Here is a 6,736-nt window from a genome sequence, read left to right as displayed (position 1 = left end):
AATATTATTCTGTAGAGATGCTTTATATCATGAAGAGTTATGGGAAATCAAGGCTACATTTGCCATGCTGTTATATAAAGCAGATCTGATGTAGTTACTCAGGCAAGTTGTTTCCCTTCCTTTGTGGGAAGAAAACAAAAGAAAAAGAAAAAAAAATTGTATATAGCAAGTATTTAGCGTTTCATAAAGTAGTATGGAAAGTTTTCAAAACAATATAGCAGCTCTCATGGTACAGATTGTACAATGAAGCATACTTACCAAAGACTAGCACTGGGGCTTCCTTCAAAATACTACCTAGAGCAAGCCTCCTACCCAAACAATTCCTCATGTTAAAGCTGCCCTCACATGCTATCCACTGACTCATTTTGTGACATGTCAAATTTCAACTGTTATTTAGTAGCAAAAACATACTGCAGATGAGTTAATGAGAGTGTCTCTTTTTTTCTCTTTAGAGTGTATTTAGGATTTAGCGGAAGCAGTGTGCCAGTAACAAGGTTTCAAGGTTTGTTGGAAACACCTTAAGGAAGAATTGGTTCATGTGCTTTAATGAATACATAAGAATGATCTGTCATTAGCCTGCCAAGCATAGAGTGTTTGTTTTTATACAGTCTAAATAAAACCTAGCCTCACCACTCTCTACAATCTAGGCTATTATTACTTTGCACCCCCAATGAAGAAAGAATTAACTTTTTAAAAAATTAACTCTGCTTCTCCGCCATCCAAATTATTGAAGTTTGAATTGTAGTACATTACTAATACTTGAATTTCAGTAAGTTAATTTGTTCATTAATAATTAAATATCCATTTTGTAACTGGGCAATAGGTAAAATGAAACATTAAATATTTAAATTGTCAATTTCTATGGATTGGTAGAGTACTTAGTCAAACTTGTGTTATTATTAACAAATATGTATCTTAGGATGGTGACCATCAAAACCGAAAAATGCAGTTTGATAGTATGCAGTTCTGATTTTGCATCACAGGTGGAAATATTTCTGCTGCCCTTGAGCACAAAGTTCCTACTCTGGTTAATGAAGAACATTATCTGCTGATGGAGCACAATGTCCTGTGTTTGTGTAAATAAATTAAAATGATTACATACTCAAATGAGGACTAATTAAATAGAGAGCTGTTCTAATTTAAAAGCACAAATACTTTATTGAGCACATTAGGTTCTAAAAATCAGATATTACATTTTTTGTGAGCTTAACTAATTAGGCTTACCTTGCATATATGAATTTGGTTTATTTCTGCAACTAGCACTAAATCTGCTGATTGCTTGCAGAGTGATTAATTATGCATTAAGGTGTTTTCAATAGCTTATCAGCACTTGTGGCACACACACAAATGAATAAAGAAAAAAATGAGAAAACTAAGTACTTAGCAGAAACATTTAACATGCTTGTAAATTATACTTTTAATCTAGTTGGATGACTTTTATTTTCCTACAAACAGAAAAAAATATAGTTATTTTATGTTTTCCTAGTTACAATATAATGCAAAGGAGTGTCTGTAAAATTTAATGACACGTTTGCTTTCAGTTATCAGTTTCATAGTCTGATAATATTGGAGAACTTGGTAGAGTCTTTAGGCAATGAATGGCACTAAAAGCCCTTTTGTTTTCTGTGTTTTAATTTTTAATTTTCTAAATGTATAATCTTTATTTCCTTTTCTAGGTACACTGGCATCATGATAATACCTTCATACAGCAATAAAAAGCAGATTATTGATAAGCTATTTCAAAATGGATGACCCTCAAAAATATGCCAAGTAAAAAAAAAAGCCAAATACAAAAGGCCACATATCATATGATTCCATTTATATGAATATCTAGAAAAGGCCAATCTATAAGGACAAAGCAGATAAGTAGTTGCCAGGAGGTGGTAGTGGAGACTGACGGCAAATGAGGCAGGAGGGAACTTTTTGAGTGGTGATGGCTGCACAACTGTATGTTTACTAACTAAATTTAAGTGTATACTAAAATAGGTGGATTTTGTGGTATGTAAATTAAATGTTAATAAACTTTTTAAAAAACATGGAAAGGGGAATGGGAGGCAGAGCAACCACCAGAACATCTATGTTTCTAGAGTTCAAGAGAAGCGTTTTAGGATAGATTTTAATAAAGACAAAAATATATATAGTACCTTTTCCCAGAAGAATATTAATACTGAACAAGTAAAATTGCCCCTCTATCCCCAAATTTCATTCCCCACATAACTGCCTTTAAATAGATTAGCATACATTTTATCAGACTATACACACAGGTACCCAGTTCTTCCTAGTGACTTGTGTACACATTAATACATACATGCACATACCTTTTAAGTTTGTTTTTATTGAATTGAAATTCAATAAAATATATATAACATCTAACAAAATTTACCATTTTAACCATTTTAAAGTGTACAATTCAATGTTTTTTAGCATATTCACAATGTTGTACAATCATCACCCACCACTATTTTCAGAATATTTCTATCACCCCCCCACCCGCAAAAATTCCCTTTATCTCTCAATTTTCCCTTCCATACCCTGGCTACTACTAATCTTTTTTCTGTCTCTGGATCTGCTTATTCTGGACATCTCATAGAAATGGAAGCATGCACTATGTGGCCTTTTGTTTCTGGCACCTTTGAGTTTACATAATGTTTTCAAAGTCTCTTGTTTTTAAACTTAGATTCTGTTATGGGGATTATTATATATGCTGAACATCGAGATTTACTTCGTTGTTTTTAATGGCTGGATGTCATTTTATTAAATGAGCAGAGTTTAATTTACTTAGTCCCCTATTGTTGGACAATTGATGTCTTTGTACTTTTTCTAAAAACTGTAAGTCGTGCAGCTTTGCTGTTGGCATTTTTATAACTAGAGTGTCACATTTGCTGTTCATTGTGCTCAGGTTGATCATTATTGTAAACTCAATTTAAATTTAAATTCTTTTCTTTTCTTTTCTTTTTTTTTTATTTTTTGAGACAGAGTCTCACTCTGTCGCCCAGGCTGGAGTGCAATGGCGCCATCTCAGCTCGCTGCAACCTCCGCCTCCCGGCTTCAAATGATTCTCCTGCCTCAGCCTCCCAAGTAGCTGGGATAACAGGCTCCTGCCACCACGCCTGGCTATTTTTTCTATTTTTACTAGAGACGGGGTTTCACCATGTTGGCCAGGCTGATCTCAAACTCCTGACCTTGTGATTCACCCCCTTCGGCCTCCCAAAGTGCTGGGATTACAGGCATGAGTCAGTATGCCTGGCCAATTTAAATTCTTAAAATGTCAATATTTTTATTTCCTAAGTGTTTCTTAGTGTGAGTATAGTTTTCTGTTAGTTGTTGAAGCATGAAAATCACATCCATGTTTGTACAAGGCATTGCTCTTTGGTTTTCAGGTATCTCAATGTTTTTCTACTACTCTGTAACAGTGGAATATGAATATTGTCAAACATGATAAGCACCCCCTACCTCAAATTATTCCCACATTAGAAGAGAAGACTTTATTCAAAGGGAGCCGCCTTTTTTTTTTTTTTCTTCCTATTTAGAAGAGTCATTCTGACAGTGTAATTTGTAGGTCACTGTCTACATAGCTTTCTAAGAAATTCGGAAATAATCCCATTTTAAATTTCCTGAGTGTGTCTGTATGCCCATTGAATTTAGTCATTTCATGCTGCCCTAATATTTGACTAATTGTGCTTGAATTGTATCAATACTCAATGCTAACGATAAAGTCAAATGTATAGCATGATCTGACAGTGGCTTTGCTCAGGTTAGGCCTTATTGCCCAATTTGTTCCTATTTAAATTCCTAAGCGTTAAGTTTTACCACAGTAAGAAAACTAAAAGCAACACCCCAAATTCAGACATCTGCATAAATCAGTTTGTTATATAAATTTGTATTGAGCTTTAAGAGTTGAATTTCTTAGTCAAATGATTTAAAATGCTGCATTTTTTTGTTGTTTTTTGTTTGGATGTGGTTGTTTTGAGGGCATTCGATTGGGTATTCTATTCGTAATGTTCTATGGCCTATAGATAGGCTTGATTTCTAATACATTTTTAAAAACTATTTTTGTATATTTTAAATGTGGTACATTTTACTCACTACATGAGCAGTTGTATTGAACAACATCCCTTGGCCAAAATGCTTATTTAGGTACTCCTCACATGTCTGGGTCTGTCACAAAGTCATACTTAACCCAGGCTTGATTTGTATCTTCTCTTTAGATCATGTTCTGTTCTGACCCTTATTTAGATCACAGTCTTCTGATGAGATAACTTGGTTTTGACATTTTCTATAATAGAGCCAATCATTTCTGTGCTTTGAATAAAAGATTAAACTGCATCTCCAATGAGGTGAAGGGTGTTTAGACATGGTTACATTGATCATCTACTTTGAACCAAAGTTAGAATTTAATATTTGACATGAGTCACACTATCTGTTTTTATTCATATCATAAAATAAGAGAGAATCATTTATGAACAAACCATGGAGGCTCTGTCTTAACCAGGAGTCAGCTACAGGCAGAATGGGAGCTGAGGTGACAGTGTGAAAGTCAAGACTGGATTGAAGGTGCTAGAGAGGAATCTGGGGCCTTACAAGAACCAGCAGAAGAAACATTAGGAGAGATTGTGCTAAGATGTGCTGGAGAATTTGTTTTAATATTTATACTATATTACGTAAACATTGATTTTAAAAGCTTAGTGTATCAAAATAAAGCCTATGTACATGGTGTAAAAACAGTAACTACTAAAAATAAGCAGCAGAAAGATATGTGAATGCTTTAAATCAATTCTCAAACTCAATTCTAAAGCAGTTTTTAAACATTCACATAACATAAGCCAATTCTTGCTGATATTAATTTAACATGTCTGGAAAACCTCTCAAAAATCCATTATAGTCCTAGTGTTGGGAAATTTTTCTTAATCACAAATTTAAATTTCTCATGTTGCAATTGGAGCTTGGTTCTTTTCTCTTTATTGGAGATGGGGTCATGTCACCATCCTCTGAGACTAAAGCAGGGAACCTGTGGTTCCTAATCAAGATCTGGAAGAGAGTATTCATTCACTACCATCCTAACAGGCTTCATTTCATCTGCCTCCCCTCCCATGCACATCCCCCAATTTCCCCAGGCCCATTCCCAGGCTGATAGTGCTCTAGTTGCTGACACTGCTCCAAAAATCATTTTATACACATTAACAATTAAGCTATTCTGATCAGAATAGAGCCTATGAATTTGAACAGTTAGAGAGCTGTAAAAAGCAGTCAGTTTATTAGGATTTTAAAGAAGAACGCTATAGCTAATGCCTAGGGTATGGCTTCTATCCCTACCTCTGTCTCTATCCTTTTGATGTCTCATCCTTCTGTTTATATCTCTTCCTTCCCTTTGATCTTTAATTGACTCTAATCTAGAAATAAGATGTATTTGTAGCATTTGTTGTGCATCTCAAAGTTTTGTCTATTCTCAGTTTTTGGTCACAAAAAGAATATTTCATCTTCAAGTGATGGGAAAAATAATATCAAATATATATTTGCAAGTATGGGGGAGAAATAAGTCCCCTGCTTGAGATTTTCCTGGTTTAGGGACTTGGAAAATGTTTTCCACCCTTGCTCTATGAGTTTTCCCAATGCAGTTCCAAGCCGTTAAGTGCCCACCACCATGAACAAAGTCCTGCTTTTGGCTTCCTCCTTAGCAAGCTTAATATTCTCTACTTCAATGTTTTGTTTTTTGTTTCCCCCCCCACACACACAACTTATTTTCTTTTTCTGATTGCCTTTGGATTAATCTCTAAACCCCTTCCGAATTCTTCACATCTTTCTTTAATTGTATAGTCCAGATCAGGAAAATGCATGTTTCATGTATCTAATCATAAGTGTGTAAAGGTGACCTCACATCTTTTTCTTTTTTTTTTTTTTTTTTTTTTTTTTTTTTTTTGACAGGCTCTTGCTCTGTTGCCTCGGCTGGAGTGCAGTGGTGCAATCATGGCTTACTGCAGCCTTGACCTCTCGGGCTGAAGTCCTCCCTCCTCAGCCTGCCGAGTAGCTAGGACCACAGGCACACGCTACCACTACACTTGGAAATTTTTTTACATATTTTTGTAGAGACAGAATATCACTATGTTGCTGAGGCTAGTCTTGAACTCCTGGGCTCAAGCAGTTCTCCCACCTTAGCCTCCCAATATGCTGGAATTACAGGCGTGAGCCACTGTGCCCAACCATCTATTTCTTTTCATGTAACTAAGTGACACATTTCTTGCGTACTTTTGAACCAACAGTGGTAAATACATATCTTAGTGTTCACCCTGTTATGGGTAAAAAACTTGGTAAGATTTTGAATAAGTAATTTTTGTGCCTTAATTTTCTCTATATAAAATGAAGAAATTGTAGTAGATTCCTTAAAGCATTTCAATTCTGAAATTCTACAATTTCTGAGATGGTGATAAGATTTTAGCCATATTAAAAAAAGAATAAATACTGACATGGTAAAGTTTTCCCTGAATATATTTTAATTTTATCAGGAAGTATATATAGTATATCATCTTTGTAAAACAAAAAAACTTTACATATTTGTGTGTGTGTGTGCATGTGTGTATACACACACTTGCCACCTGGGACAAATATTTTACTAAATGAGAGAATTAATGAATTTATAGATGCTGTTTTCAAACTTCTTGAGTTGATTGGAAGAAGTTTTAACTATACCTTAGAAAGAAAATGTAATTTTGCTACAATAACGCTTAATGTAATTTTGACT

The sequence above is a fragment of the Pongo pygmaeus genome, chromosome 4, assembly GCF_028885625.2.
Source record: "Pongo pygmaeus isolate AG05252 chromosome 4, NHGRI_mPonPyg2-v2.0_pri, whole genome shotgun sequence".
Taxonomy (NCBI): domain Eukaryota; kingdom Metazoa; phylum Chordata; class Mammalia; order Primates; family Hominidae; genus Pongo; species Pongo pygmaeus.
Note: the sequence above shows the minus strand (reverse complement) of the source record.